General features: G+C 39.3%; 1 protein-coding gene across 11 annotated transcripts in view; it reads left to right on the top strand.

Moving 5' to 3' along the window:
• The window catches only part of EYA1 (EYA transcriptional coactivator and phosphatase 1), a 159,277-nt gene that overhangs the window by 65,331 nt on the left and 78,146 nt on the right, over window positions 1-15,800 (top strand). The gene's annotated exons all lie outside the window — the stretch shown is intronic.

The raw sequence follows: 15,800 nt of genomic DNA, 5'->3' as shown, positions 1-15,800 counted from the left end.
AAAAAGGCCATTTGGACATATAAAACTTTATCTCTGAAACTTGACATTGTTCTGAGTGAATTTTATTTATAAAAGGGGTGCTGTATGAGAGAGTGGGGATGAGTGGGCACGAAGCCACGCCAGATGGGAAACAATGCGAAATTATAATTTTTGAAAGGTATATATAATTTTATTTTAAGATTGAATGATCTATCTTAGGTTTTATTTGAATACATGCTTAGTGTTTTAGGTACTTATTTCAATTTCAGTATCTTTATGGCTACAGAATAGGAATGAATTGAAATGGGGAGAAAATAATATTTTTCAGATTTTTTTATATTCACCACTTCCCACTAAAACGCATGTGTAGGGATCAGCCTTTCTTGTCTTACATAGTTAGGAGTCGAAAGTTCAGTGAGTTTACACATTGAAAAAGAAATGTGGATTACTTTAAAAATTCAAGGAAAATTTAGTCTTTTTTATTTTTTAAACTTTGTGGTAAGATTGTGGATTCAGCCTAAGTTGTTTGGCATTAACTTTCCTTTCTTACTAGTCATGTGTAAAATTATAGACTTATCCTTCTTGATGAAAAGTAAGTGTTGGTGATAAAATACCTAAAAATCATTAAACTAACGAATTAGAAGGAATGATTTATTACATATAACCTAATGTTTTTGTTTCAAGATTGAAATAAAAAATAGTTAAAATAATGAATGTCTATTTTTGTTGAAGTTATTTCAGGTGGTTTTTTTCTTTTAATAGTCTATTGGGTTTAAAGTCAGTATTTTCTAAAACTGGAAAGTTAAATTCTAGTCATTATCTGATCTTATGTATGACCAGGTTTCTGCCTTTCAGTTTCATGGAATTACGCAGTACAGATGAATCCACAGTACATGAGTTCTTCCATACTTTATATCTGTTCCTTATTGTTCATAGAATCGTTATGTCATAATGAACAAATAAGATAGCCTTGTAAGGCTTTTTCAGGGTAAACATGTAGGGACTCATTTATTTTTAATTGTGCATTTTAAAATTGGTATGAACAATAGTAATCTTTCAAGTCCGTGATATTAGGCAGTATTACTTATAAATATGTACCTCCTCATGAATCTTAAGTTCAAAACTTATTTTAATATGTTTGTAATTAAATATTGAAAACTTTATCCTCTTTTCATTAGGCATGTGTAATACATTAAAAATAACATAACTTGCATATGAAAGCTTACTCTCAAATTTTAAAAACTAAAAACAGTGCCTTTGCATTCATTTAAAAAAAATGAGTTTATTAGTCATGCATTGACTGTCTTAATAAAATACAATTTACATCATCTGGAGATATGTAAGAATCCATATACTTGAGAAACATAGTGAGATTTATCTGATCATTCACCAATGTTTTGATTTACTTATTGGATTCAAGAAAATAGTGCCTACTCTTCAGCTAGCAGTGCCAACCTCCCCACTCCCTGTTGAAGGACATCTTGGTTGCCTCCAATTTTGGCAATTATAAATAAAGCTACTATAAACATTTGTATAGGTTTTTGTATGGACATATGTTTTCACTCATTTGGGCAAATTCCTAAGAGTCTGATGGCTAGATTGTATGGTAAAAGTATGTTTAGTTTGATAAGAACTGCTAAAATGTCTTCCAAAGTGGCTGTATCATTTTGCACTTCTACCAGCAAGAATGAGAGTTCCTGTTGCTCCACATCGTCACCAGGGTTTGGTGGTGTCAGTTTTCAAATTTTGGCCATTCTAATAGGTGTGTTGTGGTATCTAATTGTTTTAATTTGCATTTTCCTAATGAAATATGATGTTGAGTATCTTTTCATGTAATTATTTGCCATCTGTGTATCTTCTTTGATGAGGTATCTGTTCAGATGTTTTCCCCACTTCTTAATCAGGTTGTTTGTTTTCTTATTGTTGAATTTTAAAAGTTCTTTGTATATTTTGGATACAAGTCCTTTATCAGATGTTGTTTTGTCCCAGTCTGTGTCTTGTCTTTTCATTGTCTTAACATTACCTTTTGCAGAGCAGAAGTTTTTAATTTGAATGAACTCCATCTTATCATTTTTTTTCTTTCATGGAACATGCGTTTGGTTTTGTATCTAAAGACTCATTGCCAAACCATAGGTTTTCTCTAATGTTATGATCTAGAAAATTTGGGGGCATAGAGTTGTTCATAATATTCTTTTATTATCCTTTTAACGTCCATGGGCTTGCTAATGATGGACCCCCTCTTTCATTTCTGATATTAGTAAGTTTAATCTTCTCTCTTTTTGTCTTGGTTAACCCTCTAGAGTTTTATTAATTTTATTGACCTTTTCAAAGAGCCAATTTTTAGTTTTATTGATTTTTCTCTGTTGTTTTCCTGTTTTCAATTTCATAGTCTTCTCTGTTATTTAGTATTTCTTTTGCCTACTTTTATATATATATATAAATTTATTTATTTATTTTTGGCTGCATTGGGTCGTCGTTGCTGCACGTGGGCTTTCTCTAGTTGCGGCGAGCAGGAGTTACCCTTCATTGTGGTGTACAGGCTTCTCATTGGGGTGGCTTGTCTTTGTTGAGGAGCACAGGCTCTATGTGTGCGGGCTTCAGTAGTTGTGGCACGCGGGCTCAGTAGTTGTGGCTCATGGGCTCTAGAGTGCAGGCTCAGTAGTTATGGCGCATGGGCTTAGCTGCTCTGGGGCATGTGGGATCTTCCCGGACCAGGGCTCGAACCCGTGTCCCCTGCATTGGCAGGTGGATTCTTAACCACTGTGCCACCAGGGAAGTCCCTTCTTTTGCCTACTTTTGATTTAATTTGCCCCTCTTTTTCTAGTTTTCTAAGGTTTGAAGTTTAGATGATTGATTTTAAGTCTTTCTTTTCTAATATACACATTCAATGCTGTGAAGTTCCCTCTAAGCACTGCTTTTGTTGCATACCACAATATTTGATAGGGTTTTTTCTTCATTTTCATTTAGTTCAAAATATTTTTATTTTCATTACCATTGAAGCCCTCCCTTTCAAAGAGGTGTATATTTATAAACATCCTATCAGAGAAAAATCCTAGCCATTTGATGGTATACAGTAAGAATCATTTGTTACAGTCACAGTTATTCACATCCTCCTACTTAAATGGCTTTCAGTTCTTAGAAAATGTGTTTAGTTTCTGAGAGAAGGGTATTATTACATGGTCCATTCAAATTCTACTGTCTATATAAGATAATTTTGGTCACAGTCAACTCTTTTTTTTTCCTTATCCAAATCTAAGTAATATTAAAATTAAATCCAATATTACTTTAATTTTTAAATGATGGATTTCATTTAAAATTTCTTTTAAACTTTTAAAAGAAAATTTTCTTTTAAATTTCTTTTTAAAATATTTTTCTTTGCAAAGTTACTGATTTTCTTCTATGTTTAAAAACATAGAGGTGAGAAATAAAAAAAGAAAAAGACATTTTAGGATGTTTCCCTTTTGTGCTAATATCTAAACCCTCATCCCTCCTAGCCACTGAAGTGTAAAGAGTATATTAAAAAAAGTGGTATTTTTTAAAAAGTGGTAAAAAATAATTTAACACTCGAGAGTTATTCATGAAGGAATTTTTTAACTGATGTTTATCAAAAGAACACTTAAGCCATTCTTTAAAAAATGTTTTTCTTTATCATATGTCAAAATATGAACACTCATTTGTAATCCAATTACTGTGCTATATTTAAATAATTTGGCTTGAAAACATTTTTCTTGTCCAAAATCTCTTAGAACATCTCATAATAATTATGACAGTGATCATAATAATAATACATAATAAAAACACAATTACTGTGTTTAGAGCTTTACATTATATTACCTTCAACCTTATAAATATAGCCATGAATTAGGTACTATTTGTCTCCATTTTACAGATGAGGAAAAAGAGGCACATAGCTCTTGAATGCTCAGTAAATGTTAGGTGTTATTAACTTAATCAGGAATTTTGAGGCCAAATTCTTACGAAAGGGCTATTCACCTGTAACATTGTATTTTTAAAATAGTACAAAGCAATCAGAGAGAGAGGGATAAAAGTAAATGATAAATCATCATTTTAGGTTAATGTGAAATAAAAGCTAATTATGTATTAGGAACGAATTTTAGCACGGATGCTATAGAAAAGTTCCTTTTTCAAAGGATTTGTTCATTTGAATTTCTTACAAAAAACTTGATGTTGAAATCTACCTTTGCATGCTCTGACTGCGTGCAGACAATTTACTGGTTAAGGTGATGTACAGGAATCTTGCCAATATTGAATTTCAAGTGACAGAGGAAAAATCAGTATAAGAGGGAATTCAATATGCATGGGAAACCATTTGTTCCCTTTGCTTCTTTGATCCTTGCCAAGGCCCAGGAAAGTAGAGCAAAGCGCATGAAAAACAGGGGAACATTCTTGTGCAAAGTGGCAGGAGCGCTCTGAGCTCTCACAGGAATTCAGTGTGACAGGATGAAAAACTAAACTGCCGGCAGTCTTCCCTGTGAATGTAGGAAATTTGGGCCACATCTATACTACCTAACATGTCTATGTCTGTTCGCTATAGATATGATCCTGAGGTTTGCAGTAAGCTTCCATTTTGACTCCTATATTTTGCCAAGTGAGCGGTTTTGCAAATCTTTAGGCCATATTTTTGCTCCACAGATGCCTTGTGGACTTTGGAAGAGTTTGCAATGTGTTCAGCTTGAAAAGCAACTATTTCAGCAAAACAATTTTAACTAACATTTTGGAAACATTTGTCAGCAAAACAAATGTTTGTATCTGAAATAACCAGGCTATTGAGATGTGAGAAAACAAAACAGATGTTTGTTTGGCGTTCTTGTGTTTGGTTGTCTTGATGGAATTTGTTTTCTTTCTTTTTTTTTTTTTTTTACCCCCAGGGGATGTACAGCGTTAACCTTAATGAGATTATAAAATTCTTGGAAATAAAATTCACTCTTTTTCTATATTGCCAGGAATGTAATAAAAATGAATTTCCATACCTGTGAATTTGGGACTCGTTTCTAAGAAGCGAAAAATTCACTGTTTTAGCATTTACCCATTTTGTGCCTCGTTACTGGTTTCACTCATTTTTTCAGTTAGCTGGCATGAGCTCAGGATCCCTTATAGAGTCAATTTTAGTACACTTGGATTCCAGTATGTCATTCTTTCTGATATTTTTACATAACAGATGATTTGAATATAAATAATAAAAATCAGAAAGCATACATTATAGAGCTAATTAAATTAGTTTACTAACCTCCCAAACATTTATTATTTCATCTTCTTTTGTAGCTAATTGAGTCATTGTTTTTGTAAAGTATTGGTATTAAGCATCCTATGGGGCCAACACAAATCAATGTAATAAGTTCCCTTGTTTAAGTTGAAGGACATCAGAATTTACTGATTCAATTTTTTAATTGGAGATTGCTGGGGAAAAGGACCTTGAAAGTTACCTGTGTTTGCCATCCCTCCACCTCATTTAATTGGGATTGAATGGTTTAGTGGATGAGTTTGGGATTAACTTTTCAATAAAGGTAGTTTTGATGATTAATGGCTCTCAGTTTTATTCCTAGCTTCATAGCCAAAAAAAAATTTAAGTTTAATGAATGTCTTTTAAATTTGTTGAATACTAACAAAAGAGCATGGGATAGAATTATAAAGGTCCACGAGGGTTTACAGAGAAAAGTAAAACCCCTTTCATCTTCTACACCCAGCTCCTTGGTTTCTTGCAGCAGAGTTTCCTGTGTATCCTTCTACAGATACACTTTGCTTATATAAACATAGACGTAGCACCTGCCCCTGAGCACTTTTTTTTTTTGCATATTCAAGTATGTATACTTTTAATTAGTTTTCTTTTTCCTTAAAGGTATTAGAATACTATACCTACTATTCTGTACCCTACATTTTTCTCTTAGTAATATACAGAGAAAAATTCAATATGTAGTTTTGTTGTTTTTTATATTTCATATACAAATATAACAGTGGCGAATATATTCTGAGCACTTACTATGTACCGAGCAGCATTCTAAGCACTGTTCGTGCACGACTTAGTTTGTTTCTACCAGGTCTGAGAGAATAGGCAATGTCATCATTATCCCCATTTTACAGGCAAGGGCAGCTAAGGAGAGGTCAGCTGCAGTGCTGGATTTAACCTCTGGAAGCTTGACTTCAAACTTGAGTTCTTAATCAGGAAAGCATGCTGCTTCTTGAAACCACTGGGTTTGAGATTTCAAACAAGCGGAAACATGAAAATGTAAACAGAGAGTCACAAAAGATAGTAGCTATATGGTGTTCATTTTCTTTAATCATTCATAGCATATATGAGCATAATTACTCAGCAAAGGCATCTATTAGGAGGCATTCAGTTAAATATATGTTCAATGTTTGAATGAGCTCTACTTGCTAATAAAAATAACGTAGGTCTGTCTGAAATTATAGGGACATGGTATGTAATATATCTAAGGTGATCTTTTACTGTATTTCCTGAATTATAAGATCAGTTTGTGGGTCTCTTGAATGATCCTACAACCAGTTGTACACTTTCTTATCTTCCACTTTCCTGCATCTGTTCTGTCCTTACTCGCTATTTATCCTGTTTAATAATTACCTACTGTGGACCTGCTTAGGAAACGATACTCACAACAGCCCTTTACCCTTTCCTTTCCCTTTCCCTGCAAGGACCTCATTCTCTACCTTGGGAACTTTTTCTTTTTTTCTTTATTTCTCCACTCACAGCTCACGGTTGATGAGTGTTAAGTATAGGGATAATGATATTCTTGTCTCAAGGAAAACCATTCATTTTAAAGTGAAAGCAGGCATCTTAACCCAGTACAATCATCTTCCAACACTTTTGAAAATATTTACGTGACCCCCTTTAGAAACTTTATAAAATGAAAATTGCATTTTCTTCAGAACCATTATGTAAGACAAATTTTTCTGTTTTTCACTTTTACGTAACTGCCGATATTTGAGTACAGTTTTCTGTTTTACGTTGCGTGTGTGCAGTTTTCACCTGGATTATTGATTGACTTGATAATCATGGATTGGTTTGGAAATCATGTCTACCATTGTTTCTGTGAGAAAATAGTTTCTGAGTTTCAGACAGCTTCTGTAAAAATATTTAGAACATAGCTGATTTGAAAATGGGCAACTCTTTTCTATCTACAAATCCACTTGAGTAACTTTACCCTGGAGCAGTTGAACAATTTTAAAGTTAGAAGTGACCTTATAGATTCTTTTGCCTAAGACTTTCACTCTACTGATTATGAATAAGGAATTCAAAAAGGTTAAATTTTTCCAAAGCCGCGTGGCCTGCCGTCAGCAACATGTCTTTATGGCAAGTTGGAGTGGCAGCCTTGGGAGATATGACGTGGTATGGATTTTCCCACACTGCCCCAGGCAGCACTGCTATCTCCTGAAGATGGAGATGGATGTCCTTTAATGAGTTCCAAGGTGGAATCAGTTAGAGACACAAGAAGCCAGGTTTAAAGTTATCAGGGTTCCTTTACATTAAGTCTTCTGTGATCCTTTGATACAGTAATACTCACTGAGAATTGAATATAATGCACAGTGTCCTAATCACACCTGCCTGGGTACCACTCTCCACCCACCCCCACAGGGCATATCTGTGAACTTCTCTTGGGCACCACACACTTCCTTGTAATATAATTGAGAGAAACTGGAGTGGTACCTAGGGATTCGGAGTTGGGCTAACCCGGCTTGGAATCCTGGTTCTGTCATTTACTCTGGGCACATCACTTAGCTCTTTAGTGTATCAGTTTTCTATGAAATGAGGATGATACCACTCTTGTGTATAAGATGAACGAGGGAGTGAAATTATGTGGTGGCCAGCAAAGTGACTGACAGATACTAGGCTTTCAGATATTCATTTCTTCAGCTATGCATTCAACAGACCTGTACAAGTGCTTGCTGTGTGCCAGGCGCTGCGCCTGGTGCCAGGGACATAGAGGTGACAAGAAAGGCAAGGTCCCCAGCCTCGCTGTAGTGCGTTGCGCATTGTGGTTATTTCAGTGATAAAGCCCTCAAAGTGTGTCTCACCTGTTCTCTTCACGTAGAATGGCTGTCGGGGATTTAAGCCAGAGGTTGAAGCATGTGAGAGGATGATAGATGTTTCTATGAGGTCGTTCCATAGAGTACTGGAGCGTGGATGATGGCCTGACTCCAGGGATGATAAAGTTCTCTTAATTTAGTCCCTAGACCTTGTCTGAGGACCTAATTTACCTGTGGCAGTAATTCGTGAAAGGGGAGCAATAGTCATGGAGGACAGAGAAATCAAAGCAGTTCTCTGAAATGAATGAATACCTACTGGTCTCTGACTTCTGGTTACTTCTATGAGACTAGTCAACAAGCGTACTTGCCTTGCCTTATTTTACACAAGTTTTTGTGGGAGGATTCTATGACTGGTCACTTGAAGTTATCAAAGTTTCTTTAAGTCTTCTCTTATCCTTTGATGAGGTAATATTCACTGAGAGTCTTATATGATGTAATGTAATTTGTTCAAGGCTTTGATGAGGTTGTTTGTTTGTTTGTTGCCAGGATAGATAGCTCCCACTTTAAAAAGCTCCCAGTTTAAAATTGGCATGTCACTTTGGAGGCTTGTTGGCCCGTTACATTGTAGGTCTCTGTGGGTCCTAAATTAGCTTTTTGAGGAACGCCACTGGCCTTCCCTCAGGGCTGCGGCCTTCCATCTGGGAATCGTCCCTGGACATGTCTCTTGGTTTTCATAGGGGAATATCCTTTCCATTCTCAGTGCAGCTAACTTAGTAAGAAAGTTCAAGCATCCTCTCAAGCCAGCAGCCGAGAATCACTCTCCTCCGAGTAACGCATCAGTATAACCTCCTCCCTCATTGCCGTCTAAAACCCAAGTGGAAACTTGCTTCTGTTAGCTGCCAGAAGGGTAAGTAATGGGCTCGTTCTTCTAGATATTTTCAGTTTTACCCTTAAGATAAGCAAGATGCCTGCCGTCCATGTTCTGTGCTCTGAAGCGCCGAGTGGGCCATATGGAGTCCAGGGTAATCAGCCTTAGGAGTCAGAGTCTTGTGAAATGTGCTGTTTTATTTACCAGGAGGGTATGTTCCTGGCATCATACACACCCTCTCAATGAGCAGTCCCATGAGGTGTTTCCTTCTCGTTTCTGTAGAGAAATTGGTTCGTCTCACCTTATATGCCCCATGAGTCTTTGTGCCTCTGCCTGTGTTGACTGCAGACTTAGGGCAAGCAGACCTGTGCTGACACTCTCCTCCCAGCTTTATTTTATTTACCTTCCCCACTCCAGTGTTTCGTCTCATGCCCTCGTTCATTGTTTTAAAAGACTGCTGTGGAGTTATTGTGTATAGATTTGGTGTGTATCTTAAACCCTTTTTGGAGAAAGATAGGATATAAATTACTCAGAAAATAAAATAAAGAATGTAAATGTTTGATTCAATAAGAATAAGGGCCAGAGAAAAGATTCACCACAACTACTCACGCTCAGGAAGCACCTGTTTTGCAAACGACATTACAACCATCTTTTAAATGCTGCCATTTTGGTTAATGTATGCACAAAAACCTCTTCAGGATTCTCATAATAATAGCCTCCCAAGAGCACACGTGTCTCCATCTCTGCTTCTCTCTGCCCAGAGTCTCATACCTCCCCATCTAATTCATAGGCTTGTATTCATTTCAGTTCAGCTAATTTATATAAAGAAATATGTTGCCAATTGTAATATGTTTCCCAAAGGTCAGAGTTCATTTTCTCTACCTCTGACATCATTTTCAACTTCTGTAGTTTCTTTTCTTTTCCATCCCCGATGACATTTTAAATGTTCTGAGCGTTCTAAGAATTTTCTTTCTGAGGGATCCCTTTTCTTTCCAGCTTCTCATTTAGTGTTTTCCCTAATGTGTCCGTTTCAGTACATTTGTTCATCTAATTACCTCCCTTGACTCAGCTGTGATGTTGAGAAAGGTTATAGAGGAAGTATGTTTCTCCTGAGATTCATTCCTTAATCTTGCTGTTAAATTTTGTTACACTGCTGCATAATTGAAGGAAGGGCAAAAAGCGTGGTTTCTTCCACTGCTACCTGTAAATGAGGATTTGACGATGTTCTCCAACATGCCCTTAGCTAATCATTGTGCATCTCTTAATTACAAAGTACTCTTAGGTGCAGTGGGGATACAGAGAGCAACAGGGTTATTCTCTGTCCTTAAGGAGCATTCTGTGTGAACAGTCAAACCTAAGAAAGGTTGAGCTGAAACAATGTAGTGCTAGGAGAAGCAGCAAGGCGCTCCAGAAGAATGCAGGAACCAGAGATTTCATATGTAAAGTGTTTGGGGAAAAAACTAATAAAGGAGGTAAAATTTATCCTCAGCATCGGAAGATGGGAATGAGTGAGGGACAGAGGATAGGGAAGGGATATTCATCCAAGGCTGGAGATACAGACCCTTTGCAATGAGCTCAGTGATGGTATCATTTCCATCAGAACAAACTTAAACTATACTTACATTTCACTGAAGGATGAACAGCATTTCTAAGCTGGAAGATCACTTTATGACTGTCTTTACCAATAAGACACCTGAATCCAGGGAGGTGACTTTGAACAATTCACTTCACACGATGGCACTAACACGTTGTACAAAATACTGCAGCATAAAATCATTACCTGCTCTTCATAATGGTGTCATCCTCATTTTACTGTTGAAGAAGCTGAAGTCCAGAGAGTGTGCAGATAATTATTTAAATGACAACTTACCACGCCCATTCAGATCATACTGTCTGGATTTGTAGGTTACACTGTCCACTGTGATGACATTTGAACTGCTTAGTTTTCCGTGTTCTGTCCTATAAGTTAGAGACAAGTGGAGATGGACCAAAGCCTGCAGGATCCACCCCCTCCATAGGTGGATTATTTCCCAAACATTGAAAGAGAAGAAGGTCATATTTTCAGAGTCGGTGCAGGTTCCATAATTGATGTGGCCAAGCCTGGGTCCTGGGCAGCTCCCCTCCCCCAGCCCCAAACCCCTGGGAGAAGGTGGCGGCCAAAGCTCCCCATCCAGGAGCCCATCAGAGGCTGGACCACCTGACGCTGTTCTCATCACTGCAAAGCAAGGCTTGTGGCATAGAGAAGTGACGCTCTCTCTGAGAAAAGTCAAGGCAGGTCCGGTTAAGTGTATGAGGCAGAGAAGGCAGGTAGAATGAGAGGAGTCATCTCAAAGCCTAGAGGAGGCCCTGTTCAATCTACCCTCCCGCTTTTCAACCCAAATATGACCTCACTTTTCTTTTACTGTGAAGGGTAAGGTCTACCCCTAGCTCTGCACTGGATGAAGTCAGCTGAACCCAGAGGATGGAATAAGGAACCGCGTGTGTCTGAGTTCTCCTTCTGTCAGATCCTCCCTGAAAGGGTGTGACGCCACGTTGATAAGTACTCACTTGTGACACATTCCGTAAGAGAGTGTTTAAAATGTTTGCTCTGCGGATTATTGGTGATCATGTGCATTTTGTGAACCAGGGATGTCCATGTGCCAGGTTGTTAGTTCATTCGACAACACATGTGTTTTGAGCCTCCAGAATGTTCCAGGCTCTGTTCTTGACACGGGGGACTCAGCAGTGAACAACATGAAGTCTCTGCCCTCTGGGAGTTTACATTCTACCGGAGCACACAGACAATAGTAAATATAAAAATGCCTCTAGTCGACAGAAGTGCCTGGAAGGATGACCTGGTGTGTAAAGAGAAGAGAGTTAGGACAGGTGAACTGTTGCAGAAGATAGGTCCAGCAGGGTGAAATTGATGCAGCTAATACAATTCTTTCAGTTGCTTTTGCTGTACACTATAGGGTAATAGAGAAATGGGGCAGAAACTAGAGGGAGAATTTGGGGGTATTTTTAGGCAGGAAATATATCCAGCCTGTATACGTATGTGAGGGATCCGGAAGAACACTGGCTGAAGTAGGTGACAGGGTGCTGGGGTCTCATGCCCAAATGAGGGGCTGGCCGTGGGAGTGCAGAAATTCATCCATCCTAACAAGAGGGGAGGAGACTGTTCCTGAAAAGTGCTGGCAGGGGGTTTACCCAGGCATGGAAATTGTGGAGAGTGGGTGCTTCTGTTTTTTCAGTGAATGAGGGGGCAGGTAGGCAGGTTTCTTGCTGGAGGCTAGAAGGAGACTTGATCCTGAGGGTCAAGCTGTCCCATGCTGTCGCTTGCGACGCCTCAGTATGTCATGACTATAGGCGACGCTGAGGTTCTGTGAAGGCAGGAACCGCCATCCGGCTCGGTTGGGTCCCCAGTGCTTAGCACGCTGCCTGGCGCGAAGTAGGTGCTGGGTCTCAGCACGTAATCCTAAAGTGGCATTTGCTCCACTGGTTCAGGGCTTTGCTCGTGGCAGCCACAGGCAGGATAGCTACCTGGTTTGTGGGCCCTAGGGCACAAAATGCAGGCCCTTTGTTCGTAGATCAAGACTTTCAAAACCACACAGCAGAGCCTTCAACCACGTGCAGGGCCCATCTGAGCACAGCCTTGTGACCGCTCAGGCCACAAGTCCATGGAGCTGGCCTGGTACACAGTTACCAGTCGAATCTGATCAAGTACATCCGTGGGCAGTAGGCCAGGGGCACTGGCTGGAGCCAGGACTTCCTGAGAAGATAGCATTACGTGTTTACCTTTCTCTCAGAAGTTTAAGAAAGATCAAATCCGAAAGAGAAGCTGCTGGCATCACAGATGGAGAGAGGTGAAGGTATAGCAGCGTTCTAAGAAAGTGAGTGGAAGATGCATCAGAGCTGTTTAGAAACCTTTATCACCAAAAACATTTGCTAGCGGTGTCTCCTGAGTCAGAATTCCCCAAATCACAACAGTGGAAAGGGGAAGGTGGGAAGAACTGAAACTCGGCAATGGAGTTTACAGTCCATTAGCAGTATAGATGTGGCATTAATGACTAATTTAAAAAGAAAAGACATAAGAAAATCCTCCCCATTCATTCCTCAAACTCCAGCAGAGAAGGATAGTATGAATGGAAGATTAGATCCAGGGCAAGGATAAGATGACCAATTTTTAGCTGCCTTAAAATTGACTTGTTTCAAAGGTCTTTTTGAAGACCTTTCCAACATTGTTCCCCTTTTATTGGGGGGCAGAAAAAAGCAAGTTAGCTGAATGAGTGTGTGTATATACATCCGTGCTCTGCTGTGAGCATTTGTCTTCTATGGTAGTGACTCTGTCACCGGACAGTGCAAGCGTGAAGTTTAGGCCACCACTGGAATTCCTTTAGAGTTTGGAGAGTAATGGGAATTTCAGGGAGTTTTTTATTGTCTGAAACTACTTTATTTTCATTTTCATTCTCATTCAGGATGACTTCAATCTATTAATAAGCGAACATCAAGAAAGATCAAGAGCATTAGTTTAGAACATTAGATCAAGAGCATTAGTTTAGAACATTAGATCAAGAGCAATTAGTTTACCTAATTGTACTTGTTATCCAGTTTTATATCTTTAATTGTTCCCAAAGTAACACGAGCCTTGTCAACTGTATTTTTTTAAGTGACAACATTAATTTATTCTGTTTTACTGTCAAAGACTATCAAGCTTTAAAAATAAATGTCAAGGGGCTTCCCTGGTGGCGCAGTGGTTGGGAGTCCGCCTGCCGATGCAGGGGACATGGGTTCGTGCCCCGGTCCGGGAAGATCCCACATGCCGCAGAGCGGCTGGGCCCGTGAGCCATGGCTGCTGAACCTGCGCGTCCGTAGCGGGAGAGGCCACAACAGTGAGAGGTCCGCGTACTGCAAAAAAAAAAAAAAAAAAATGTCAGGAGCCTAATCAAATTTAATCAGGTCTTTTCACCAAATGTATAAATGTCTACTGTACATTGTATGCAGTGTTCACAAATATACATTATATATAATGCTCACATTGACAAAAGATCGCTAGCTCTCTATCTCAATACACCATGTCAAAATGAACATTGACTGGTTTTCCTCTTCATGAATAGGAAGCAATGAATACATGAATACACAGCAATCATTATCTGAAAAGAAGTATCAGTGCTTACCAAGTGTGCTACAAATTCAAACTGGCCAGAAACCATTGTCAGAAAACTTCCAGGAATATCAGTTTTCAACTCTGAGGATCTCTGACTAGAGAGGTTGATTCCAGGCTGACTTACAGGAGAGGAGAATCCGTTTTACAGAGTGTTGTTGGGTGACTGGGGGAGAACCTGGGAGGGAATAGCTGTCAGATTCAGGTGTCAGAGGTGACTGCAAGTCAAGGAAAATCTAAGTGTTCGGTGTGCCAGGCATATGTGCTCCTTTTCCAATTGCCCTTTCACCTGATTTCCTAATTCTCCTGTACAGTCATCCCTCAGTGTCCTGGGGGATTGGTTCCAGGACACGCGCCCTCCGCACCATACCAGAATCCATGGATGCTCAAGTCCCTTATATAAAATGGTGTAGTTGTTTGCGTATATCCTATGCTCATCCTTCTCTATACTTTAAGTCCTCTCTAGATTACATATAATACCTGATATAATGAAACGCTATGTAAATAGTTGGCAGCACGTGGCATATTCAAGTCTTGCTTTTTGGAACTTTCTGGAATTTTTTAAAAACATTTTTGATCTGTGGATGTACTACCCTTGAGGATACAGAGGACTGACTGGTTAGTGAACAGTATGGCTTGACCATGGCAGGCAGGGCCTTTGAGTTTTGCTTTTCCCATAAACAAACTTAGCTCCTCATGCAGTGTCACTGTCATCTGTGACTGTGTCCTCCGGATTCAGTCAACTGCGAAGAGCCCAGTCAACAGGTGTCCCCAAGGTCACACATCTGGAACAGTGCCCGTCGTACAGTGGTTTCGTTAGGCTTGGTGCCTGCACGGAGGTCTGTTCTGTTGGAGATGAGAACACAGAATCCCTCCCAGGATGGAGGTGTCGGTGTGCCCGTATCAACCCGAGGAGAATCTGTAATCTGTTTTGCATGTCAGGTTACTGTGTCCATGAGAAAAACAAAATCCTATCCTCCTCTTGCTTTGTTTGCATTTTCAAGATAGGGATGTTTTGACAACATGATGGCTCAGGTCTCTTAGCACCTGGGATAGGGCCTTTTCAAAAGTAGGTATTAAATTCCTTATCTGCTTGTTATCAGCTCCCCCAAAATTAGCTCCGTATTTTGGACCTTGTTCTCCAGTTAGTTCAGCAACATGTTTCACTTACTATCTTTACTACACAGTTTTACCGTTTACCATTTAACAGGTTTGAAGAAGTGACACCACCCAGAAAAGTCAGGTGACAGTCACTTGCTTGAATCTCAGTCACAACAGAGTCACTTACTTGAATCTCATAGTCACACGGTTACATTAATGAATGCAATTATATCCTCCCACAAGCCAAATCTGCTTTGTAAATAAAGTTTTATTGAAATACTCCCATACTCCTTCACCAACATCCTGTCTGGGGTTGCTTTGGCACCATAATGGCGGAGTTCAGTCACTGCAACAGAGACCACATAGCCCACAAAGCCTAAAACGTTTACTATCTGATTCTTTGCCAAAAAAATGTGCTGACCTTCAATTTCAATATGTCCAAAGCTGGACCCAAATTCTCACCTACATTTTTCCCTCCATCCCTCCTTCCTAAGCCCCATGCTCATACTACAGTCTGCCTAGTTGCCAAACCACTAGCATGGGCATCAACCTTCCGCCTTCTTCTTTATCCCATTAGTTATGGATTTCGCTGCCAAATGACTTTTTTTTTTTTTTTTTTTTGCGGTATGCGGGCCTCTCACTGCTGTGGCCTCTCCCGTTGCGGAGCACAGGCTCTGGACGCGCAGGCTCAGCGGCCATGGCTCACGGGCC

The sequence above is a fragment of the Globicephala melas genome, chromosome 17 (genome assembly GCF_963455315.2).
Source record: "Globicephala melas chromosome 17, mGloMel1.2, whole genome shotgun sequence".
Classification (NCBI taxonomy): Eukaryota; Metazoa; Chordata; class Mammalia; order Artiodactyla; family Delphinidae; genus Globicephala; species Globicephala melas.
Note: the sequence above shows the minus strand (reverse complement) of the source record. Positions and strands in the feature narration are given on the sequence as shown.